This window comes from Erinaceus europaeus, chromosome 14, assembly GCF_950295315.1.
Source record: "Erinaceus europaeus chromosome 14, mEriEur2.1, whole genome shotgun sequence".
Taxonomy (NCBI): domain Eukaryota; kingdom Metazoa; phylum Chordata; class Mammalia; order Eulipotyphla; family Erinaceidae; genus Erinaceus; species Erinaceus europaeus.
In genome coordinates, this window is record NC_080175.1 from 25,749,334 (window position 1) to 25,776,286 (window position 26,953).

Here is a 26,953-nt window from a genome sequence, read left to right on the forward strand (position 1 = left end):
TTTGGATAGAGTTTTTGGATAGGTTATGATAGGTGTATCATCAATTTGGATTCAGGTATTTCTGTTTGCTCTGATTCTTGGATGTCTAAATTCTGAACATTGTCTAGCTCTAAGTTTTCTTGTTAGTTAGTTAGTTTGCTTGTTGTTTTTGGCTATGTGTCCTTCAAACCAGTACAGAGTGTGCACGTTTGTAGCCTCTACTCTGATATTCTCCCTTGTACATGGTAGAGTTCTCTCTCTAGTCCTGCCTCCTGAGCCTAACTGCATTCAGTGTGTCCTTCACATCCTGGAACTCTGTGTGGACTTGTCCTTTTATATCTTGAATTTCCTTAGTGAAAGAGCATCTCAATATCTCAGTATTTCTATCTCTTAAGTTGAGATAATTGTACTGCCCTCCTAATGAATTTTCTAACTTCTTTCTTTGCTAAGTCCTCTGTTCTGTTTTCTGGAGTTCTGTGGCCTTTCATCTTGTGGACTATACTGTTTTATTTGAAATGTTTGTATTTCCTCTCTGCACATTTGGTATGACTTCTATAACTGATCCTGATGGTGGTGCTGTAGCTACAGTGCAGGAGCTCCTCTGTGCAGAGCTATGGGAGAGACTGCCAGTGTGAAAGCTGACTTTGTGAAATCCTGCAAAGTACAGGGTCTAACTGGAGTGTTTCTGCCTACACCCAGACTCCTGACGTCTATCTGTTTTCTAAATACTTTAAGAGTAAGGGACTCCAACCAGACAATAACTTGGGTCCACATGCATATCAGATTTCAGGCTCAGGGAAATAAAAGAAGGAAAAAAAAAACTAGTATAGCCACAGGCCCTTTGGAATATAATTAAAATATGCCTACTAGATATCTACAAAATGGAGGAACCCCACCACCACCACCACCAACTCTTCATCTGCACTATTCCAGCCTTTAAGTTCATGAATGTTCAACAATTTGTTTGGCTTTGTATGTTAACTCTCTTTTCAGCCACCAGGTTCCAGATGCTAGCATGATGCCGACCAGACTTCCCTGGACAGACAACCCCACCAATATGTCCTGGAGCTCCAATTCCCCGGAGCCCCACACTACTAGGGAAAGATAGAGGCAGGCTGGGAGTATGGATCGACCTGTCAACACCCATGTTCAGCGGGGAAGCAATTACAGAAGCCAGACCTTCCACCTTCTGCATCCCACAATGACCTTGGGTCCATGCTCCCAGAGGGTTAAAGAATAGGAAAGCTATCAGGGGAGGGGATGGGATACAGAGTTCTGGTGGTGGGAATTGTGTGGAGTTGTACCCCTCCTATCCTATGATTTTTGTCAGTGTTTCCTTTTACAAATAAAAATTTTAAAAATAAATAATAAAATTTAAAAATTTAAAAAAAGAAAAAAGAACCAAGAAACCAACAACAGTGAAAAATAGACAGGAAAGGGAAGGGCAGAAGGACAGAGGGATACAGTCCAGTGTTGGTTTTTGGTGAAACTAAGCTAACTTAAAAGGGCTATTGTCCAATGACTATTTCCAGTGGAGAAGAATTATAGAAGCCAGAGTCCCCTCCTATACACCCCAAAAAGAATTTTGGTTCATACTCCGAGAGGGGGGAGAAATATTAGGGGAGGATGACTAGAAGGCTCTGAAACCCAATTCCACCATGACCCAGAGAGAGAAGAGGAAAAATGGAAGGGGCATTCAGAAGTAGTAGCTGGGGTAGTTGTGACTTGGAAAGGAAGAAAAAGGGGGACCATAGAAAAAATGGGCAAAAATATAGATAGATAGACAGACAGACAGATACATGATAGATCACTATAGAATTAAAACTCAACCCAAACCTGTGACCTTGTGAGAACCACTGCAGTTTCCAATAGAGGGAATGGGGACACAAAACTCTTGCAGGGTGAGCTGTATGGAAGTTCGCCTCTGTTATCTTAGAATTTTGTACACCAATATTGCATCACTAATAAAAAAAACAATGAGTGATTGAGAATCTTAGATGGAACTTGAAAGAATCATGTTAAGAGTGATATCAGAGGCAGGGGAGACAGCATAATGGTTATGCAAACAGTCTCTCATGCCTGAAGCTCCGCAGTCCCAGACTCAGTCCCCCGCGCCCCATAAGCCAGAGCTGAGCAGTGCTCTGGTGTTTCTCTCTGTCTCTCTCTCCTTCTCTATGTCTCTCTCCCTCTGCATTTCTCTCTCAAAAAAAAAAAAAAAACAGTGATATCAGGGAAAAAATGGGGGGGAGGTTGAGGGGGACAGAGACCAGCCGGAAGTAGAAAGATGTATATACCCCATGGTGTTACTTATAGATGGAACTAAGAAACAAGGAAGGAAAGGCAAAACACGGGGTGAAACCTGGACTAGATGTGGTCTGTTGCAGCTAAGTCAGGGAAGGAGTGGGGTGGGGGAGTTCAGTGGGTGTTGGAGATCCGCTGTCTGATGCTGGAGGAGGACCTAAGCTGGTGGTGGGATTGGTGTGCAGACAGCTATCATGGAAAGATGAGAAAGTATACCTGTGGGACAACTGTCTTGTAAATCATTATGTTCCTAATAAAACAATTGTAAAAAACAAGCCGGAAATCGGGCGCTAGCGCAGCGGGTTAAGCGCACGTGGTGCAAAGTGCAAGGACCTGAGTAAGAATCCCGATTCCAGCCCCTGGCTCCACACCTACAGGGGAGTCGCTTCACAGGCGGTGAAGCAGGTCTGTAGGTGTCTGTCTTTCTCTCCCCCTCTCTGTCTTCCCCTCCTCACTCCATTTCTCTCTGTCCTATCTAAGAACGACGATATCTATAATGACAACAACAAATAATAACTACAACAACAAAACAACAGCAACAAAAGGGAAAATAAATAACAAAAGAAAAAAATTAAAAAGAAAAAAGACAATGAAGCTATCTCCTTTGCCTCAACTTGGGTGAAACTTGAAATAAACCCTACTTTAGTGTCTAAAAGAAAAAAATCTTTCTGTCGTCAGTTAAAAGGTTAGTGATTGTGCGTGGATAGCACAATCAAGAGGAGAGGGAGAGAAAGACTCAAACAGATAAGGCACAATACCTGCATTGCATTAAATCCAAGATGTGGACGTAACTGGGTCTCATGGACTGCTCAGATTTAAGTGACTTAAAGAAGGAGTTGTGGAAGAGGGTGAGGGGCAGTCAGGCAGCTGAGAACCTGGTAGAACACACACATTACAGTGGCAAGAACTCAGGTTCAAGCCCCTGGTCCCTATCTGCAGGGGGAAAGCTTCATGAGTGCTGATGCAGTGCTGTAGACACTGCTCTTCCTCCCTCCTGAAATTCACTTCCCTCTTAATTTTCTCTTTTTTAAGGAATGAAGACGTCTTTTTTTTTTACTTTATGTACTTTTTATTATTTTTTAAATTATTTATATTTATTTATTTTCTCTTTTCTTGCCTTTGTTTTTCATTGTTGTTGTAGTTATTGTTGTTGGATAGGACAGAGAAAACTGGAGAGAAGAGGGGAAGGCAGAGAGGGGAAGAGAAAGATAGACATCTCCAGACCTGCTTCACCACCTGTGAAGCGACTCCCCTGCAGGTGGGGAGCCGGGGGCTTAAACCCAGATCCCTAGCAGGAATTTGCGCTTTGCGTCACATGCACTTAACCCGCTGCGCTATCACCCGACTCCCTGCTCTGTGTATTTTATTTGACAGGACAGAGAGAAACTGAGAGGGAAGGGGGATAGGGGAGGATAGAGAGACAGAAAGACAGCTACATCTCTGCTTCACCACTCATGAAGCTTCCCCCTGTAGGTGGGCACTGGGACTGAGTACTTGAACCCAAGTGCTTACAGTTAGTAACCTATGCACTTAATCAGATGTGCCACCACCCAGTCCCAGTTTCTCTTTGTCTTCATAAAAAATAAAGATAAAAAGGGCTGCCTGGAACAGAGAGACAGAAAGAGAGAGTGAAAAGACCATGCACGGAGCCTTCCTTCAGTGTGGTGGGGCCAAGCCAACCTGGGGCACGGACATGGAAAAGCACCACACTATACAAGTAGCTGTACCATAGGCCACAATATACAAAGGTCTGATTCCTGAGTCCTGATGCAGACACCATTTGTTTCTGGAATATTCTGAGGCAGAGGGCAGGGAACCTGAGGGCAGAAAACTCCAATGCAATAATCAGAATTGTGTAACACTGCCAAGATAAACCTGTTTTATCAAAAACTGATACTTTGAAGGAATAAAATGAATACTAGCCTGGACATGTCCTTGGAAATAGCAACAACCAAAGACAATGCTTTTTACTCTGACAATATTCTTTTACTTTGATAGGAACTATGTAGCCTTAAAAATGCCTAATCCTGAGGACACCTGATACCTGCCTGGACAGATCTTCAATGAATTGTTGTCTGTGTTCTGCAGAGCACCTCACTTTTCTCATCACATAATAAACTACACCCCAATGGCATTTTCTTGCCATTTTCTGCACAAAAGGCACCGTGTGTGTGTGTGTGTGTGTGTGTGTGTGTGTGTTCATTATATCAACTGCACAGCAAGATTTGTGTCACAAAATAAGCATGATTTTTCAGATAGAACTTAATTCTATAGATTACTACATAACCTGACTCTGCTTAGCATAAAATCTTTGCTTTCAAGACATACTTCCACTATAGGAAGCTTCCACAATAATAAAAACCCTTTCTGTCAGTGATTTATGAACATTTTGAGACAGAACCAGCCTCCAGGTGGCTCTCCTCCCCATCTCTTCTCCCTGCTCTTGTATCTAGTCTGTCTAGCTTCTCCACGATACATCATGTCACCCAGCGGCCACCACGTAGGAGCTATGGATAATCTTGCTGCTAGTTCTGGCCTGTTGATTCTGGTACAAGTAAATTACCCTGAAGGTAAGTAACCAAAAAGCCTCCCATCACTGCCCGTGGTAGGCAGCCTGCCCTTCCTATCCAGGCACGGCCATACCGACATGAACTTTCTCAAGCCACAAGAGAAGTATGATTCCCATCTATTCCTTCCAAATGAGGAGCAAGCAACATTGCATCCTAGAAAACTGATTAATTTCATTCCTAATTACTGTACATGTATCTCTCTGTGTATTGTTTGATTGAATTTGGCCTTGTTTTGAGATATGCAAACTGAAGGAGAAGCTTCTAAGATCAAATCTAAGTCAAGGAAAAAGTTGTTCAGAAATTAATAAGGGGGGAGTCGGGCGGTGGTTAAGCAGTCGGGCAGTGAGTTAAGCACATGTGGCACAAAGAGCAAGGACCGACGGAAGGATTCCGGTTCAAGCCCCCGGCTCCCCACCTGTAGCGGAATCGCTTCACAGGTGGTGAAGCAGGTCTGCAGGTGTCTATCTTTCTCTCCCCCTCTCTGTCTTCCTCTCCTCTCTCTCCATTTCTCTCTGTCCTATCCAACAACGACATCAGTAACAACAACAATAAGAACTACAACAATCAAACAACAAGGCCAACAAAAGGGAATAAATAAATAAATAAATAAAAAGAAAGAAAGATTTAAAAAAAAAAGAAAGAAATTAATGAGGGGACGGGAAAGCAATTACAGAAGCCAGACCTTCCACCTTCTGCATCCCACAATGACCTTGGGTCCATACTCACAGAGGGTTAAAGAATAGGAAAGCTATCAGGGGAGGGGTTGGGATACAGAGGTCTGTTGGTGGAAATTGTGTGGAGTTGTACCCCTCTTATCCTATGGTTTAGTCAATGTTTCCTTTTTACAAATAAAAAAATAATAATAATAAAGAAAAGAAATTAATGGAGGGGAGTCCGGCGGTAGCACAGCAGGTTAAGTGCACATGGCACAAAACGCAAGGACCTGTGTAAGCCAGAATCCCCTAGTATATACCCCAAAAAGAATCTTGGGGGAGTCGGGCTGTAGCGCAGCGGGTTAAGCGCAGGTGGCGCAAAGCACAAGGACCGGCATAAGGATCCCAGTTCGAACCCCGGCTCCCCACCTGCAGGGGAGTCCCTTCACAGGTGGTGAAGCAGGTCTGCAGGTGTCTATCTTTCTCTCCTCCTCTCTGTCTTCCCCTTCTCTCTCCATTTCTCTCTGTCCTATCCAACAATGACAACAACAATAAAACAACAAGGGCAACAAAAGGGAATAAATAAATAAAATAAATATTAAAAAAAAAGAATTTTGGATGAGTCGGGCAGTAGTGCAGTGGGTCCTCTCTCCATTTCTCTCTGTTCTATCCAGTAACGACGACATCAATAACAACAATAATAACTACAACAATAAAAAAGACAACAAAAGGGAAAATAAATAAATATAATAAAAAATTTAAGAAAAAGAAATTAATGGGGCAGAAATGGATAGTATTATACCTGGATAAATGTATGTGTTACCACATGCAAAGACCTGGGTTCAAGCACCCAATCCCCACCTGCAGGGGATAGCTTCACAAGCAATGAAACAGTACTACAGGGGTTGCTCTGTCTCTTTTTCTCGATACCCTTTCCCTCTCAACTTCTCTCTGTCCTATCAAATAAAATAAAAGTTTTAAGATCTTTTTTCTTTTTTTACCAGAGCTACTCAGCTCTGGCTTATGGTGGTGTGGGGGATTGAACCTGGAACTTGACGAAGCCTCAGGCATGAGAGTCTGTTTGCATAACCATTATGCTATCTACCCCCCCCCAAGATCTTTTTAAAAACCAACTTTTAGGGGCTGGGAAGACAACATAATGTTTATGCAAAAAGACTTTCATGCCTGAAGCTCCCATGTCTCAGGTTCAATCCCAGCATGCCCACAAGCCAGAGCTGCATGCACAGTACTCTGGTCTTTTTCTCTGTAACATTGCTCTGCATCTCGCATTAAAATAAAATAAATAAAATATTTTTAACTTTAAAGAAATTAATGGGGAAAAAATAAAAAGAAATTAATGGGGTTAAAAGTTTAAAAAGGTAATTCTGAAGTATCTGTCTCTGCCTGTGTGTCCTGTGTTGTTTCTAGTGACATCACTACAATAATTGACCCAAAATGCTTTCAAGGAATAAGATCTAAGATTGATTTCTCATGGATTAAAACTAGCTTTTTGTTCGTTATTTACAAAATTATAAAATAACTGGGGTACAAGTAAATGGGTGTGGACCATTCCTACCACCAGAGTTCTGTGTCCCCACTCCCTCCATCAGAAACCGCAACGTCACAGATAAGGATTGACAACTATTTCTATAACTACCCATATATATATGTATATATTGCCATTTTTCTATGATCCTGCCTTCTCTTCCATTTAAAGTCACACCTATTACCACTTCTGAATGTCTTTTTTCCCTCCTCTCTCTCAGTCCTGAGGGAATTGAGTTTCAGAGCCCTCTTGTCGTCTTCCCCTCTAGGAGTATGGACCAACGTTCTTTTCGGGGTGCAAAAAGTGGGAGGTCTGGCTTCTGTAACTAGTTCTCTGCTGAACATGAATATTGCAGATTGATCCATACCCCCAGGCTGTGTCTAGCTCTCCCTAGTGTGAAACTAATTTAAAATTGAAGTCTTTTCATTTGGATCATGAATTCTTTAAAATTTGAATATTGATGAAACATTTTGTCCCTTATTTCTGTTTATTGGGCAAGAATTTATTTATGGGGTTTTTTGTTTGTTTGTTTGTTTGTTTGTTTGCCTCCAGGTTTATCCCTGGGGCTCGGTGCCTGCGCTAAGAATCCACTGCTCCTAGAAGCTATTTTCCCCCTTTTTGTTGCCCTTGTTGTTTATCATTGTTGTTATTGTTGTTGTTATATGGAACAGAGAGAAATGGGGAGAGGAGAGGAAGACAAAGGGGGAGAGAAAGACAGACACCGGCAGACCTGCTTCACCTCTCGTGAAGCGACCCTCCTGCAGGTGGAGAGCCGGGGACTGGAACCGGGATCCTAACACCGGTCCTTGCACTTTGCGCCATGCGCGCTTAACTCGCTGCACTACCGCCCAACCCCCTTACTCATGTATTCTAAATGGACAAGGATTCTGGAAAAGGATTTAAAGGGGTGTTTAATTTTTTACCTGTTTTTATTTATTTTTATTTTATTTTATTTTTCCCCACGGTTATCACTGGGGCTCGGTATGAGCACTACGAATCCACTTCTCCTGGTGGCCATTTTATTTGATAGAGCAGAGAGAAATTGAGAGAGGAAGGGAAGATAGAGGAAGAGAAAAATAGACACCTGCAGCTTTGCTTCTATACTCAGGAAGCAACACCCGTGCAGGTGAGAAACTGCAACTCGGATCGGGACCCGTGCTTCACACTATATACATGCTTAACCAGGCACCCCCCCTTTTTTTTAATTGGGAGATTGATGGTTTGCAGTAAATACAGTTGTTGATACATGTAAAAATTTCTCAGATTTTTGCAAAACTTTCTAACCTCCAGGCCCTCCTCTACCAACATGCACCAGGACCTGACCCTTGGCCTCCAGAGTCCTTTACTTTGGTGCAACACATAAGTGTGTTTAATTTTTTTTTTAATTATTATCTTTATTTATTTATTTATTTATTGGATAGAGACAGCCAGAAATTGAGAGGGAAGGAGGTGACAGGCAGGGAGAGAACAGACACCTGCAGACAGACATCTCTTGTGAAGCTTTCCCCCTACAGGAGGGGACCAGGGTCTCGAACCTGGGTCCTTGTGCACTGTAACATGTTCTTTCAACCAGGTGCGCCACCACCCGGCCCCAGGTGTGTTTAAATTTTTCCAGAGCCCAACTCATCTCTAAGTTTGAAGCTGCCCTGTGTTGAACATGAGACCATGGAGTCTCAAGCATGGAAGTCCTTATGTACTACTGTCATGTTATCTCCTCAGTCTAAAAAACTAGTTTTAATTAATTTTATGTAATTGCTAGGAATTTGAAGGATGTAGCTTAGAAAATAAAGTTTAGAGGGTCGGTCGGTAGCGCAGAGGGTTAAGCGCACATGGTGTGAAGCAGAAAGCACCAAGGACCCCGGTTCAAGGCCCCTGCTCCTCACTAGCAGGAGTGTCACTTCACAGGCGGTGAAGCAGACCTGCAAGTGTCTATCTTTCTCTCCCCCTCTCTATCTTCCCATCGTCTCTCAATTTCTCTCTGTCCTATCCAATGACAGCAATAACAACAATAATAATAACAACAACGATAAACAACAAGGCCAATAAAAGGGAAAAATTAGCATCCAGGAGCAGTGGATTTGTAGTGCAGGCAGCAAGCCCCAGCGATAACCCTGAAAGAAAAAAAAAAAAAAAAAGAAGAAAGGAAGGAAGGAAGGAAGGAAGGAAGGAAAAGGAAGAAAGGAAGGAAGAAAAGAAAAGAAAAGAAAAGAAAAGAAAAGAAAAGAAAAGAAAAGAAAAGAAAAGAAAAGAAAAGAAAAGAAAAGAAAAGAAAAGAAAAGAAAAGAAAAGAAAGAAAAAGATCTCCAGCTCTCTGGCACCAACTGAGCAGTGTCAGAATACCAACCTTGAGTTATGCTGCTGGATGGCCAGGCGGGGGCGCACTCCGCTAAGCACACTTAGTACGAAGCTCAGGGACCTGAGCAAAGATCGGGGTTTGAGCCCCCGCTCCCCACCTGCAGAGGGTCAGATCTACAGGTTATCTGTTTTTCTCTTCCTATCTCCCCCCTCCTCTCTTAATTTATCTCTGTCCTATCCAATAAAATAGGGGAATGGCCTCCAGAAGCAATGGATTCATAGTGCCGGAAAAAAAAAAAAAGAAAAGAAAAAGAGACAAATAGGCTGACAAAGAGTATAGGAGCATTACATAGCGAAAAGTCTCACGCCTATGAAACTGTCATACAGCAAAAAAGGACAGAAACAAAAACTGGATGAAGGGGCAGGGGGAGATAGCATAATGGTTATGCAAAGAGACTCTCCTACCAGAGGCTCCAAAGTCCCAGGTTCAGTCTCCTGCACCACCATAAACCAGAACTGAGCCTTGCTCTGGTAAAAAGGAAAAAAGAAAGAAAGAAAGAAAGAAAGAAAGAAAGAAAGAAAGAAAGAAAGAAAGAAAGAAAGAAAGAAAGAAAGAGAGAGAGAGAGAGAGAGAGAGAGAAAGAAAGAGAAAAAGGGGGAAAGCTAAATGAGAAAAGGAAACACTTTCATATTGCTGGTGGGAATATAAATTCATCCAACCCCAGGAAAAGTATAGAGACTCCTCAGAACTGAAGAAATGAGGAGTCGGTGGTGGTGTACTGGTTTAGCGCAGATGTTACAATGTACAAGGACCCAGGTTCGAGCCCCAGGTTTTCCACCTGCAGGGGGAAAGCTTTTCGAGTGGTGAAGCAGTGTTGCAGGTGCCTCTCTGCCTCTCTCCCTCTTGATTTCTGGCTCTCTATCCAATAAATAATAAATAATATTAAAAGAAGAGAACTGAAGAAACGAGTCTACCCTATAGGTCAATAATTATTCTCCTAGACATCTATCCAAAGAACACAAAACAAGGATCCAAACAGACCGGTGCCTATGTTCATGGCAGTGCTATTTGGAACAGCCAAAATTTGGCAACAATCCAAGTGCTAGCAGAACAGGACCTTGATCTCTGCTCTGATCCAGCTTTCTAATCCTATTCCCAACTCTGACTCCATCTTCCCAGACAATACCAGCCCACCTGTGTGTTAGCTGTTGAGCTCAGGTCAAATTAGTAAAGCATGCCCCCCCACCCCCGACAAACCTAAAATAGACTTCCTAGCTTCTTCCATCATGAAGACACCAAATCTCACCTGTTCTATTCTTACCTTTAGGTTCCTGATTATTAAACAATTTGTTATGCTTTATACCTTAAAGTTTTTCAGCCACCAAGTTGCAGATGCTACCATGAAGCCAACCTGTCTTCCCTGTGCAGATGACCTCACCAGTGTGTCCTGGAACCCCACCTTCCCAGAGCCCTACCCCACTAGGGAAAGGCAAAAACAGGCTGGGAGTATGAATCAGCCTGCCAACAGCCATGTCCAGCAGAGAAGCAATTACAGAAGTCAGACCTTCTACCTTCTGCGCCCCATAGAGATCTTTGGTCCATACTCCCAGGGGAATAAAGAATAGGGAAGCTTCCAATAGAGGGGAGGGATAAGGCACTCTGGGGGTGGAGACTATATGAATTATACCACTCTTGTCCCACAATCTTGTCAATCATTATTAAATCACTAATAATAAAAAAAGAATTTGAAAAATAAGAAAACTCAAAGCAAAACTTGAACTGAGTTTGATGTATTTGCACCAAAGTAAAAGACTCTGGGGTGAGGGTTAAGGTCCTGGAACATGATAGCAGAGGAGGACCTAGAGGGGGTTGAATTGTTATATAGAAAATTGAACAAGCAGAAGTTGAAAAACAAGATCAGGAGAGAAAAGACAAGTAGAACCTGAACTGGAGTTGATGTATTGCACCAAAGTAAAAGACTCTGGGGTGTGTGGCGGGGGGGAAGAGTACAGGTCCAAAAAGGATGACAGAGGACCTAGTGGGGGTTATATTGTTATGTGAAAAACTGAGAAATGTCATGTACAAACTATTGTATTTACTGTCAAATGTAAAACATTAATCTGTTACACATATACAAACTACTGTATTTTACTGTTGAGTGAAAAGCATTAATTCCCCCCAAAATAAAAATAAATCAGCAAATTTTAATGAAATGTTTTAAGTATTTTTTTATGATCTACATACACCTAAATAAACTATGCAGACAAAATCTAAAACAAAAAAAAAGAGAGAGAGAGAAAGAACGAGGGAAAGAGGAAGAAAGGAAGGAAGAAAAGAGAGAAAGAAAGAAAGAGAAAGAGAGAGAGAAAGAAAGAAAGAAAGAAAGAAAGAAAGAAAGAAAGAAAGAGGAAAGAAAACGGAATCTTCCAACGGAGGGGATGGGATACAGAACTCTGGTGGTTGAAATTGTATGGAATTGTACTCCTCTTATCCCACAATCTTGTTGACTATTATTAAATAACTAATAAAAAGAGAGAGAGAGAGATTTAAAAAAATAAAAAAGAAGAAGAAGACGGAGGAGAAGGAGGAGGAGGAGGAGAAGGAGAAGGAGGAGGAGGAGGAGGAGGAGGAGGAGGAGGAGGAGGAGAAGGAGAAGGAGAAGGAGAAGGAGAAGGAGAAGGAGAAGGAGAAGGAGAAGGAGAAGGAGAAGGAGAAGGAGAAGGAGAAGGAGAAGGAGAAGGAGAAGGAGAAGGAGAAGGAGAAGGCCTTGAGAGGCAAGAGAAGTACATCTCAAGCCCAGGACTTGTTTTTGTTGGAGTCCAGAAAGAACCAGAAACAAAGACATGGGTAAGTGGCAGGCCAGAAGGAGGAAATAAAAGTCAAAGCTCAGAGAAGACTGCAGGAAGATTCTAAAATGTAACACATGCTACTGGTTGCTGGGGCCATTATTATATGGGGTTTATCTAAGGTAGGTGGGTCTTCTTATTAACTTAGACTAATTGCTGCTCATTACTGGACTTGAAAGATGGTGGTTTCCTGGAAAGGATGGAGTTTTCCAGGGATTTAGGCCCCTCCCTCCTATTTTTTTAACCATGTTTATCCATTTCAGAAAATTCATGACATCAGGTGATTAAATGCTCCCTCCCAAGTAGCATGGAAATTTTATTTTAACTGCAATGTAATGGAGTTCAGGGTACACAGAGGACACATCACTCACTATCTTTAATTCAGTTTGTCTTTTCCAGTTCCAGTCTCCTCAGAACTTGAGAGATGTTTTGCAGACAGTGATGAAGAAAGCAACAGTCACAGTGCTACAGGAGTCTCCCTTTCTCTCTCCCTCTCTGGCTCCTCCTCCCCTCTTGATTTCTCTCTGCTTCTATCCAATTAATTTAATTAAATTAATGTAAAAAAGGAAAAATAAGAAGAAAGCAACAGCTAGCAGAAGGCCATGTCCCTGTAAAGCAGAGTGGATTTAATTAGGTTGGAATCAACCACATCCCACTGTTGAATATGACATGGAATACAGAGAAGTGAGACTATCCCCACTGTGAAGGTGAGCAAACTGAGGGACAGTGAAAAAGCTGTGAGGGGTGACTTGCCCTAACTCACATAGCTACTCAGCAGCATGGCTGTAACAAAGCCCCAGATTTCACTGATACTGGATGGGGGTTAGCGTGCCCTCCCACAGATGTGTGCTGTTTGTGCAGAAGAGCTGTCAGGTGTGGGGTCTGGGAGTGTGCAAAACTAAGTGTCCTTTCAGGCAGTGACATCATTAATTGAAAGTCCTACCCATGGGCCCTTTCTTCCTGAAGCCTTTCTCTTCTGGGGTTCAGAGTGAGTGAACACCTTGTCAGCAGAACTCCTGACTCCCAGACCTCCAAGATGGCCCCTTTCGGGCACTGGTCTTCTTCCCCATGGTGCCGAATGCCCCTGTGCTTCCACACCTCCTGGAATGAAAAGTGGTGTGAAGACCCACAGAGACGCTTCTCACTCCTCTATCTGAAGATTAATACTGAGTCTTCTCAGCTTCTTTATGCTGGACATCATCACTAACAACTTGAAGGTTAGACAAAGAAGATGACAAAATCAAATGCAGTAAGTACATGGCAACTTGGTCCAGTGAAAAAGAAACCGTCTCTAATGAGCTATAAAACTCCTATCTTCACAAAGTTGAATGGCAGGTCTTTACCCAGACTCCACAGGCACTTTTTCACTCTCAGACTGCACTTAGCCAGTGCGGAGAAGGGAAATTAATGTTGAACAAACCAGTTTTTAGTTGAGCTTATGAGTCATTAGTGATTACTATGATCCGTGCTATAAAATACAAACAACGGTTCTGATTTCAAGTCTCCATATGATATCACTGGGAAGAGCTCTGCAAACAGTTAAGCTGTGTACATGTGCAAACATTAAAGATTCCATCTTGCCCTTTACATATATACTTTTGTCATTAGTCTGTCACACAAACTTTCTGTAATAGAGGAAACTCTTATGCAGACCTCAGGAGTAGGTATGCCTGATGTTTCTACCTCAGAGTTTTACAGACCACTGCAATGTAGTGATTAATCATCAGAGGGCCTCTTCCAGCCAAATAAGAACCTTGGACAAACAATCTCATAAAATGGTGCCTTCCAGACAGACAAACAACCTTATTACAAGACCCCTTACAGCCTCGTGACATAAAGGCTCCTTTATGTCAATCAGATGGTTATGTGGTAAAAGCCCCATTGGTATTCTAATATGTAATTTTCTTCACCTATTGGAGACTACTGCTGTTTTTCTGATGATACAGAATATCTGGAGAATGTGATGTGGTTAACTTTTATATCATGTACATTTTAATGAGATGTGATCCCCCCCCCCCAGGACAAACTACTGTAAGAATGAACTGAAGGGGGAGCCAGGCGGTGGTGCAGCGGGTTAAGCACAGGTGGCACAAAGCGTAAAGACCAGTTCGAGCCCCCGGCTCCCCACCTGCAGGGGGTCCCTTCACAGGCAGTGAAGCAGGTCTACAGGTGTCTATCTTTCTCTCCCGCTCTCTGTCTTCCCCTCCTCTCTCCATTTCTTTCTGTCCTACCCAACAATAACGACAGCAATAACAACAACAACAACAACAACGATGATAAACAAAGGCAACAAAAGGGGTAGATAAGTTACATAATAAATTAAAAAATTTTTAAATAGAATAAACTGAAGGGGCTGGATGGTGCCATACAGCTTACCCAGTAGAGTATCTGTTTTACCACGTGTGAAGGCCTAGGTCTGAGCCCTGGCACAGCAAGGGAGCACCGTGGAAGTCACCAGAGGAGCCCCATGGGTGGTGGAGCACTGCTGTGGCGTCGATACTGTCCCTTCACTCTCTGTCTCTCTTTAACTTTCTCTTACAAAAAATACTGGGTCCATGAGACAGCTCAGTGGTGTTCTTTTTTTTTATTAATTTATTTATAAAATGGAAACACTGACAAGTCCATAGGATAAGAGGGTACAATTCCCACCACCAGAACACTGGATCCCATCCCCTCCCCTGATAGCTTTCCTATTCTGTATCCCTCTGAGAGTATGGATGCAGGATCACTATGGGGTGCAGAAGGTGGAAGGTCAGTGCTTCCCCACAGAATATGGGCGTTGACAGGTTGATCCATACTTCCAGCCTGTCTCTCTCTTTCCCTAGCAGAGCTCTGGGGAAGCAGAGCTCCAGGACACCTTGGTGGGGTCGTCTGTCAAGGGAAGCTCTGGAAGTCACCTGGTGATTTCCTTGGTGCTCCCTTGCTGTGCCAGGGAAAATCAATACACATATATTGTGGCCTTCCTGTACACAGATGATATGTCACCATCTGGCAAAGCCTTCTATGAGCTTGGGCTTGGAAAGTCACGTAACTCAGCTGTTAAATGATGGCACCTGACAGCATATCTTTAGCAGAATTTTCTGGTTAAAACCATCTGACAATAATCATCCCACTGCTTTGCTTTATAACACGAAAAGATCTGACTACTGAATTGTCACCTAGAAACCATTAGTTTCTAACATGTTCTACAGAAATTCCTAAGTGAGGAACTCTACAACAGGGATTGCAATCAAATAATCAAATCTATGGGTAGGGGAGACAGCATAATAGTATGCAAAAGCCTTTCATGTCTGAAGCTCTGAGTTCCCAGGTTCATCTCCAAGCTCCACCAGACCTCAATGCAGTGTTCTGGCATCTCTCTCTCTCTCTCTTTCTCTCTCTCTCTCTCTCTCCCTCTTTCCTCCTACAGCTGTCTTTCACTGAAAAAAAAAAATCTTTCTTCTCAAAGCTGAGACTAACACTCTAGAAATAAGGAAGGAAAAAATACATACTGTTCTAGGCTTGGAGTTTGGAAAGCATAACCCCATTCATATGGCTCCATTCTCCTGACTTTCACTGTGCCAAATACCCTTTTATTAATAGGAAGCCAGACACCTATCTTGACAGAACTCTTCACTGGAGTCTGCGCTATGTAGTGCTCCTCAACCCACATTCACCTTTCTCACTATCACACATACACCTCATGAGCTTATCTGCCTTCTTCCGGTAGCATGAGCTCATTGCATGAACATGCTCACACTTAAATCTCATACATATGCATGATTTCCCCTGAAACTCCTACACATGTTTGCACTGTTACCTAAACATAAATGGACCATTCAATTTTATATACACCATTCCATCTTGTATTTGAGCAGTGGCTTCTTACTTGGAATTTACTGACTATTCAGGTTAGTCACATTTCTACTTTGTTAAGTTTCCTGTTCACTAAAAATATTTACTCTTACAGCAGTTCCAGAAATTCTGGAAGACAGGACCAGTAGTCAGCACCTTACCAGTCCTTGAGAAGGTTCTCCTCTGTAGCTCCTCTCCCAGCTTGTGTCCTAGACTGGCTGTAGATTGGCCACACTGGATCGAATCACCATGGGGGAGCTCTGGACACTCTTGCTGCTCATCCTGGCCTCTTACTTCTGGATCAAGGAGAAAAACTCTGAAATCAGGTACCCAAAGAGCCTCCCATCCCTGCCTGTGCTGGGCAGCCTGCCCTTCCTCCCCAGACACGGCCAGCCCCACGTGAACTTCTTCAAGCTGCAGGAGAAGTATGGGCCCATCTATTCCTTCCGAATGGGAAGCCAGATGACAGTGACTGTGGGCCACCACCAGCTGGCCAAGGAGGTGCTTCTCAGGAAGGGCATGGAGTTCTCTGGATGATCCTGAATGGTGAGTAGTGCCCACCTCCTTCCTGTCCCACCATAACTAAGTTGGGTTACCTCTCTACCCAGACCAGGATGGAATTGCTCTGTAATTCTTCCCCAACAGACTACCTGTGTGAAATGGGGGGTGGAAGGAACAAACCCTAACAACCTACCCACCCTAATTTCTAGGCAGGAAAGTAAAAGAGACGACCATCCTAGAAGGGCAGGGCGGTGGGCTACAGGGTGGGAGCTGTGGCCTGAGGGGGTCAGTCATATTGGTCCAGAAGGGGATAAGGCTGTCTCTGAGACATGTCTCCTGACTTCAGGGAGACAGAGCATGTGGAGCCCTTAGCCCTGTGCCCTGAGCAGTGACTTTCACTAGGAGCCTCAGGGAAGCTACTCTTTCCATGGAAGACTCTGTCTCTGTGAGGAGGGGTGAGTAGAGGGAGCCTGGCCCTTGGAGGCCAAAGTTGCTGTTTCCCTGGAGCTACTCCCAGCTGCTCGAGCTCCTAGGGAGGCTGAGCACAGATATGCTGCAGGCAAGGATGCAGGGGTCCTCCCTGCTGAGGTCTGCAGTGTTGCTAGGGGATTAGGAAAGTGGGCTAACTTAGAAATACTGTCAACACTTCAACCCATCAGCTGCTGAGTACTTCCTGGAATACTTTAGTTAAATGCACACACCTCCGTCTCTCATTTATAATCAGGCCAAAGGTTGACTTTATTTATTCATAGAATTAAGCAACCGGGGGGGGGGGCTGGACCATGGTGCACCTAATTGAGCACACATATTATAGTGCACACAGACCCAAGTTTGAGCCTCCGGTCCCCACCTGCAGTAGAGAAGCTTTGTAAGCAGAGATGCAGGTCTACAGGTATCTCTCTCCTTTTCTATCTCCCCTCCCCCCTCTCATTTTCTCTCTGATTTATCAATTTTAAAAAAGAATTGGGCAACCAGGTCAACCTCACTGCTACCTCAATCCCAACTCAACTCATCTCTTTCCTCCAGGATAGCAAGGAAGCCATTCAGAAGGGGCTTGTGAGTCAAGGTTATAAGTGGAAAGGTTTGGAAGTGAGAAGTGACTCGACCACCAGACTGTGTAGACAGGACTCCTACTTTCTTAGATGTGCCGTGGCTGAGGAGAAGGCACACAGGCTTACAGTAGTGGGAGGTGAGCCTAAAGGAGAGGAGCTACTGAGCCTCTAGTGCCCTGCAGAGCCCATGGGAGACAGAGTTCTGGGCTGCACTCCACTCCACATGCTGCCTGCTCCCTGCCCCCTTTGACAGCCCCAGATAGGAGAGCCTTTCCCAGCTACCTGCTTCCCTAGGTTCAGGAAAGAGAGCCCCCCAGATTTCCCTGCTATGAAACCTGTCCCCAGGGGTCCTCCTGCACTCTAATTCAAGATGTTTCTTTCTCCTCATTCTGTCCCTTTAGTGGGATTGGAATTTGGGAGCTTTGAGTCCTGCTATTCCAAGGTCTGAAACCCTAGTGGTGTGGAGAAGGGATACCCAACATGGGTGCCTGCCTCCTCCCTCATGGAGGAAACAGTTGCAGGAGGCCCAGGGTAAAGGCAAGGAGAGCACATCTGACTCCTGTCTCTGCTCTCTAAGGTGACTACAGACATCCTGTCTGATGATAAAAAAAGGTATCATCTTCTCTGATGGTGCCAAATGGCAGCCACATCACAAAATGCTACAGGCTTCCTTTGCTCTGTTCAAGGACGGCAGCCAGAGACTAGAGACTATCAGTGAGTGCCTGCTTGGTTCCTGGGGATATTAGAAGGTGAAGGGGTGGAGGGTTTCTGCATATTTGGCCTAGCATTTTCTGGGCTTCTACTGCCATCTAATGGCCAATATATTTATCACTGAGGGGTGAAATGTTCATTTCCTGCTCTCATGACTTTATCTCCCTCAGTGTATAAGCAAGCCAGTTTACTGTGTGATTTCCTGGTCACCCAGAATGACAAATCAATAGATTTGGCAGTGCCTATCACCTTGGTTGTGATCAACATAATCTGTTTGATCTGCTTCAACTACTCCTACAAGAATGAACATCCCAGGCCCAAGTTCATGTAGAACGCCATTCAGGGCTTAGGGGATATCATAAGTAAAGCCATACGGCAGACATTTCCCCGTGTGAAAGGTGGGAATGAAGAAAGTCCCATATTCGCACCCCAGCAGACTCTGACTTTGCCCCCAAGTCCTCTTTCTTCTAACTACCCATTCCAGACCCGTGTAACTCCTGACCACCACAGTTGGTAACTTCTGTCTCTACTGGTTCTCAGAATATCATTGTTTGTTTGTTTGTTTTATTTTTTATTTTATTTTTTAGAGAAGTTCTTTTTAAATTTTTTTAATTAGGATCCCGGTTCAAACCCCCAGCTCCCCACCTGCAGGGGAGTCGCTTCACAGGCGGTGAAGCAGGTCTGCAGGTGTCTGTCTTTCTCTCCCCCCTCTGTCTTCCCCTCCTCTATCCATTTCTCTCTGTCCTATCTAACAACAACGACAAAAATAATAACTACAACAATAAAACAACAAAGGCAACAAAAGAGAAAATAAATAAATAAAATTTTTTTAATTGTATTATCATTATTTACTTATTTGATAGAGACAGCCAGAAATTGAGGGGAAGGGAGAAGCAGAGAGAGAGAAAGGGACAGAGAGAGACCTGCAATACTTCTTCACCACTCATGAAGATTTCCCCCTGCAGGTGGGGACCAGGGGCTTGAACTCAGGTCCTTGGGTATTGTAACACATGTGCTCCACCACCCGCCCCTTTTTAATTTTAATTTTTTTTAACCAGAACACTGCTCAGCTTTGGCTTATGGTGGTATGGGGAATTGAACCTGAGACCTCAGGTATGAGAACCTGTTTGCATAATCATTAGGCTATCTTCCCATTTTTTTAAATATATATATTGATAAGTTCACTCATAAGAGACAGAGAGATTTCAGAACACCAATCTGGTCATGTTCTGTGTCAGTATTTGAACTGACATGGAGCCCAAGACCTTACCTTTCAAAGCATGTGTTCTAGCATCATCCCAGGACATCACTGCATTCTATTCAGGCATAATACTATTCATGTTAATGATTCTCATCTTCTTGCCAATAATTGTGGGGACTCATGTGCATGATCGGTCTTGGTCCTGCTGTGTTTTATCATGATAATCATAGAGATGAGAAAACAGGCATTAGACAACTAAGAAACTTGCTCAAGCCTCCAGAACTGTCTGTCTTGATGCGAAGGACTGCACAAGGGCAGAATGTACTAAGTTAAAATTCACTGAATTGTTGATGATTGACTAGTGGGTAGGGGGAAGTGGACACACTCCCTTTTCCACTATCTGAAGTTGTCCTATTTGTCATTCATTGTTCCAGCCCTTGATCCACACTTGCTTTCTATTTTAGGCAAAGGACATAGTTTAATTAAAACATTCCAGGGTCGAAAAGGTAAGATTTGATGCCAGGCACCACAAAAAAAGGAGGAAGAAGAAAGAGAGAGAGAGAGAGAGAGAGAGAGGAAGGAAGGAAGGAAGGAAGGAAGGAAGGAAGGAAGGAAGAAAGAAAGGAAGGAAGGAAGAAAGAAAAGATCTACGGCCAGGCAGCAATGCACTCATTACCACGCGCAAGGACCCTGGGTTCAAGCTTCTGGTCCCCACTTGCAAGGGGGAAGTTCCACAAGCAGCAAAACAAGGGTACAGTGTTCTCTCTCTCTCTCTCTCTCTCTCTCTCTCTCTCTCTTTTACCAGAGCACTGCCCAGCTCTGGTTTATGGTGCTGCAGGGGACTGAACCTGAGACTATGTGTGTTTAACCCAGTGTGCCACTACCCAATCCCGAACAGTGGCTTTATAGTGTAGGCACTGAACCACAGTGACAACCCCAGTGACAACAAAAAATTTATTTTTGAATTTATATTGTTTAAGATTTGTTTGTTTGTTTATTTATTTATTTATTTATGAGAAAGATAGAAGGAGAGAGAAAAAGAACCAGACATCACTCTGGTACATGTGCTGCCAGGCATCAAACTCAGGACCTCATGCTTGAGAGCTCAATGCTTCATCCATTGCGCCACCACCCAGACCACTGAATTTATTTTTTACAAAGTAACATCTACCAAGAGAATCTTGGCTACTAGAAATAAGAAGAGTGATCAACTTGAACTTTTCTCCTAATTTCTAGATTTTCCCCAACAAAACTGGAAAAGATGAGGAATCTCATTAAAAAACAAAATGAAATACTGTGTGAAATTTTTGAAAAACATAAGGTGGGTATTGGAGCAAACCTGAGTGTGTTAGGGTGAAGTGTTGTGAGAACTGACTGGGGTTATTTTGGATACTGTTGTATCTACAGTGCCAGAGTGATTCTCACTGAAATGCAATTAACTAGTGATGAGAGGCAGAGGGAATGGAAAGGGAACTGGAAAAGATTCACACATGCCCCCAAAGTAAAGAGGGTGTACTGCTGCCCCATCCCTCCACAAACTCAAAGGTCCAGTCTAGCCTCCCTCCACTCCCTCACTTTAGTGGAAGAAGTCCTTGTGTCTCTGTTTTAGATACAACTATATATAAATAGTTGTATCTAAATAGTTGTATCTAATAGTTGTATCTAAAATAGTAGTATCTAAATAGTAATAATAATAGCATTCTAATAGTATCTAAATAGTAGTATTTAAATAGTACTCTAATAGTAGTATCTAAATAGTACTCTAATAGTAATATCTAAATAGTAATAATAGTAGTAGTATTCTAATAGTATCTAAATAGTAGTATCTAAATAGTACTCTAATAGTAGTATCTAAATAGTAATAATAGTAATAGTATTCTAATAGTATCTAAATAGTAGTATCTAAATAGTACTCTAATAGTAGTATCTAAATAGTTGTATCTAATAGTTGTTTTAGGATGTAATTCAAGGGTGTAGCACATGGGGAACTACCTGTCAATTTCACTACCTGTCAATTTCCCTCAACTAGGAGAACTTCAGTAGTGACTCTGTCACTAGTTTTCTGGATAGTGTAATTCAAGCCAGGATAAACTCAGGAAAAAAAAAACAGTGCAGACCAAGACCAGAAAGCAAAGATGCTGTCAGATGAAAGCATTGTCACCACCATGGGAGACATCTTTGGGGCTGGAGTGGAGACCACAGCATCAGTGCTTCATTAGACAGTGGCCTTCCTGCTGCACAACCCTCAGGTGGGTGTCCCCCTATTCCAACTTCCCAAATACCTTGGACCCTGAATTTTCCTACCCCTGGCCACAGAAATAGAAGACAATACTCCTAGGTTTCTTATTCATGAATACCCAAACCTAACCTTCAGTTGACATTGGCATCATAGCTCATGTGGGGGTGGGAATGCCAGCTGTCATGCATGCAACCCAGGTCCCAGCCCCTAGAACACCACATAAGAACACTAGACTACTGGGGGTGAACATCATGCTGTGGAGTCTGCTTTCTCAACCTTCATCTTTTTTTTTTCTTTCCCTTTTTTTTTTTTAATTTTCATTTATAAAATGTAAGTATTGACAAGACCATAGGATAAGAGGGATACAATTCCACATAATTCCCACCACCAGAACTCCGTATCCATTCCCCTCCATTGATAGTTTTCCTATTGTTTATCTCTCTAGGAGTAAGGACCCAGGGTCATTATGGGGATGCAGAAGGTGGGAGGTCTGGCTTCTGTAATTGCTTCCCTGCTGAACATGGGCGCTGACAGGTCAATCGATAGTCCCAGCCTGTCCCTCTCTTTCCCTAGTGGGGTAGGGATCTGGGGAAGTGGAGTTCTAGGACACATGGTAAGGTCATTTGCCCTGGTAAGTCCAGTTAGTATCATGGTAGCACTTGGAACCTGGTGGCTGAAAAAGAGTTAAGATAGAAAGCAGAACAAATCGTTGACTAATCATGAACCTAAAGGCAAGAACACTGCAGATGAAGATTTGGGGTCTCCGTTTTGGAAAAAGCTAGTAGGTCTATTTTAGGTATATTCCAAGGGCCCCATCACCCTACCAGTTTTTGCCTGGGCCTGACATCTAATATGCAAGTGACCTAAGTTATTGTCTGGGGAGATGGTGTCATAGTTGGAAAAAGAACTAGAAAGCTGGCTCAGGGAAGAAAGTAGCTCCCAAATATGGGAAAAGTATATAAATATTGTTAACTGTAAATCCCATCAATTTGATCTGAGGCCTATAGTTAGCAGAGGAACCTATGTAACCTATGCATCCCTGTAGGTCTGAGCTGGCATTCTGTGGTCGTAGCTAGGAACATTCTAGGCTGCACTAATTTCAGGACCTATCTTCCTTGGGTGGTAGAGTATGTTATCCAACTCCCTTCAGAGAATGGAACATTCCCTACCCTTGTTGATCCACATTGAGAGCAAGGTCCTATAGGAGCCCACAAAAGGGTCCATTATGTTGTTCCTGATGGAGATGACCAGTGACAGTGGAGAGAGGGATCTGTCATAGGTCTAGGCCCACCATGTCTGTGTGGGAATCCCAGGACTCCCTGACTAGAGCCCCAGGTGATGGGGTGGCCTTGTAGTGACTAAAGAGTCATCATTAAAGTATGCCAGTCTCTTGCCCTTATTCAGCTTTTGTAGTCCTTGCTTTGTCTGACAGGGTTAGCTTTGGAGTGATTGAGGGACATGCAATAGGAGGTAGGTGAGGAGGGTAACTAGGTCTAAGTAGAAACTATTTCATTAGGTACTTTGTGGTGTCTTTTTAAGTCTTTCTGCTTGCTTGCTACATTTATTGACTCACTGCAAACTATTGTGCACTTTTGCTTTAAGGTATATGTTTTCCCCTAACTTACAGATACTTGTACATATGCCCTATCTCATAGGCCCTGGTCTACATCTAGGTTTTGAGGTTTGTTAAGAAGCATACCACCCAAAATGGAATTAAGGAGTCCTGTGAGCTAGGAAAGGTCTCACCAGAGTAATGAAGCTGAAGAGTTGACATTCCACGCCTAACATCTCTGAACATAGTCTGAAGTGAGACATTCTGAGGTGGTACTGGTTGCATTGACTGGGTTGGGATCAGTAGGTATGGTATCAGTTGGTATGAATTGGGAGAAGCATGCAGGAAAGTGAGCCCCACCCTAGAGGTTTCAGGACTGGGAGAAATATGGGCTTTATAGAGAAAGGGGAAGTTTCCTGCAGTCTTAGGGTTTTAGAAGGCAATAGATAGTTATAGCTATAACCAAATTATTTGGCATCTGGGTTAATTTTGAAAATCCCATTTTTGGGAGTCGGGCTGTAGCGCAGCGGGTTAAGCACAGGTGGCGCAAAGCACAAGGACTGGCATAAGGATCCCGGTTTGAACCCCGGCTCCCCACCTGCAGGGGAGTCGCTTCACAGGCGGTGAAGCAGGTCTGCAGGTGTCTATCTTTCTCTCCTCCTCTCTGTCTTCCCCTCCTCTCTCCATTTCTCTCTGTCCTATCCAACAACGACGACTACAACAATAAGACAACAAGGGCAACAAAAGGGAATAAATAAATAAAATAAATATTTTTTAAAAAAAGAAAATCCCATTTTTAGGATTTGCTGTAGCATACAAGATCTCACCATAATTTATGTCCTCTTATGCTATTTACATATAGTTGTATCTTATAAAGGAACACCACCAGTTGCTTCTGTTCTCCCCAGTCTAAGCTTTTAGGAGATTTAATATTTCAAAGAACTAGTCATTATTAGAAATGTATTAACAATTTGAGTCTACTGTTAAAGTTCGATCTGATTTCCAATTTGAAGTTTTAAGTGTTTAGACTGAAGGAACATATACCAGAGCACTGATTAGCTCTGGCTGATGGTGGTGCAGGGGATTGAACCTGGGACTTCAGAGCCTCAAGCATGTAATCCATTTCTTTATACCTGAAAATTTTAGCCTGCAGCCATGATACAACAAGTAGAAAAAACTAATGTTTCAATCTCTTAGTCATATATACACTGTAATGCATTCAGCTGAAGAAGAGGATCCAGGAGGAGATTGACCAGAATATAGACTTCAGCCGGACACCAAGTATCAGTGACCAGAACCACGTCACCCTGATGAAAGCCACCATCAGAGAGGTGCTGCGCATCAGACCTGTGGTTCCTTGTGGTTCATCCCTCACAAGGCCATTGCTGATACCAGGTGAGCCTGCCTTCCCCATAAAAAGATCCCATGGACATTCAATGTGACTGGCTGGTCCACTGGTCCTTTCTCACCAACCCTGGCCCATCTTGCTGATTAACCTAGACTCAACCATTGACTATAATTATCCTATCAATGACCTTGTGGGCATGGCATGTACCACCCACTACCACCAGTGACTAACAGATCTGCCTCACCTCCCTCAAAAGCTACTTGCTGCCCTGGAGACTTGTGGTCAGGGATCAAACACCTTCAAATGTTTGATCAAAACCCTCCACATCCAATAGATCAGAAATCAAACAAAGGGTGACCTGTGTTCCTTCAAGTCCAGTGGTCCTCATGCATATTCATATAAGCACCAGCTCAGTATGCAGACCTTGTCCCAGACAGTCATAATGTCACAGTGTTCAGTGCTGATGCAGAAATACTGCTGAGGAGAGAGGGCTGGATTCAGATTCCATCTGCCAGAAGCTAAGGACAAGATGGAGGAGGGGGAATGAGGGAGCAAAGAGATCTGCTTCCCCAAGGGGGTGAACTGTGGAGGCTTGGGGTGGGGCAGATAGAGAACAAGACTGCAGTCCCCTTTCTTCTCCCTCTCTGGGCAGCATTGGTGACCTTGCCATTGACAAGGACACAGAGGTTATCGTCAATTTGTGGGCGCTTCATCACAGTGAGGAGGAGTGGCACCAGCCTGACCAGTTCATGCCCGGTGAGTCCCTGTTCTGTCCTGCTCGCAGACCGTCAGCCAGCAGCTCTTAAAGCTCCCCTAACAGACCTCAACTTCTGCTCTGCCAAGCTCTTTCAAGCTTGCTATGGGAAAGTCCTAACTCCAGCCATGTGAACCTATTGACACTGCATCCTACCTTCTACGTACCCAAAACTCATACCTGAGATTTCTGTCTCCTCCCACCAACTGCCAGTCTCCTCTAAGCAGCTCTCTAGCCTGTGTCTCCTGCACATCCCTCTTTTCCAAGGCGCTATTTTCATCTGCTAATATTGCCTCCTGTACAGTTTTGCTGAATATTTCTTTCTTCTGAGTAATTAAGGGCTACTGAGAGCATAGCTGGTTCTCCTTGCAGCTGGGGGTCCTATCAAGTAATCTGCACCTGTCCTGCCCTGGCTTCTCTAGACAGGGTCATATCTCCCCTTCTGGAGTTGAGGAACCCTTCTATTACCTCCTGCCCTTACCCCTGACTGCAGCTTCCCCATGTCCATAGAGTGCTTTGTCTTCTTTTTTTACATATTTATTTTTTAAAGATTTTATTTATTTATTAATGAGAAGGAAAGAAGAAAGAACCAGACATCACTCTGGTACATATGCTGCTGGGGATTGAACCTGGGACCTCATGCTTGAGAGTCCAGTGCCTCAGCCACTGCACCACCTCCCGGACCGCAATATTTATTTATTCCCTTTTGTTGCCCATCATCCGGACCTCCAGGTTGAACCTCTCTGCAGCAGTCAGGCCATGAAGAGGAAGAGCTCCTGGTGGGCCAGGTTCTCACCTAAGCAGAAGCGGGGACCAGCTCCAAAAGGAAAGTAGCTCATGGAGGGTTTGATGTGATGCTTCCTTTCTGGGTCCAAGAAGCGCTCTGTCAGGAGTTGCAAGTTGGGCGGTAAGGATCCCGTTGCCACCTCAACATGCTTCACCTCAGACTGTGTCCAGAGACTTCACGTGTGGAATGACAACCCTTCAGCTTCATTACTCGGGTGAGACCTTTCCTTTTATAGTATACTCTAATTTCATCTCAGGTGGTTCACTTTCTAACAAAGTCCCAAAACCTAGATATACACCAGATTCTGTGAGAGAGAGCTTATGTTCACACGTATCCATAAACTACTGCAAAATATATACCTGAAAGCAGAAGTATGCTAGAGTTTGCAGTGAGTACCTCCCTAACACTTCCTCTCCACTATTCCAAGCTTTGGGTCCATGATTGCTCAACAATTTGTTTGGCTTTGTATGTTAACTCTCTTTTCAATCACCAGGTTCCAGATGCCATCAGGATGCTGGCCAGGCTTCCCTGGATTGAAGACCCCACCAATGTGTCCTGGAGCTCAGCTTCCCCAGAGACACACCCTACTAGGGAAAGAGAGAGGCAGACTGGGAGTATGGACCGACCAGTCAACGCCCATGTTCAGCGGGGAAGCAATTACAGAAGCCAGACCTTCTACCTTCTGCAACCCTCAATGACCCTGGATCCATGCTCCCAGAGGGATAGAGAATGGGAAAGCTATCAGGGGAGGGGGTGGGATATGGAGATTGGGTGGTGGGAATT

General features: G+C 43.7%; 1 pseudogene; it reads left to right on the forward strand.

Moving 5' to 3' along the window:
* Nucleotides 1–16,274: 16,274 nt before the first annotated feature.
* On the forward strand, nucleotides 16,275–25,435 carry LOC103120573 (steroid 17-alpha-hydroxylase/17,20 lyase-like; annotated as a pseudogene).
* The last annotated feature ends 1,518 nt before the right edge of the window (nucleotides 25,436–26,953 follow it).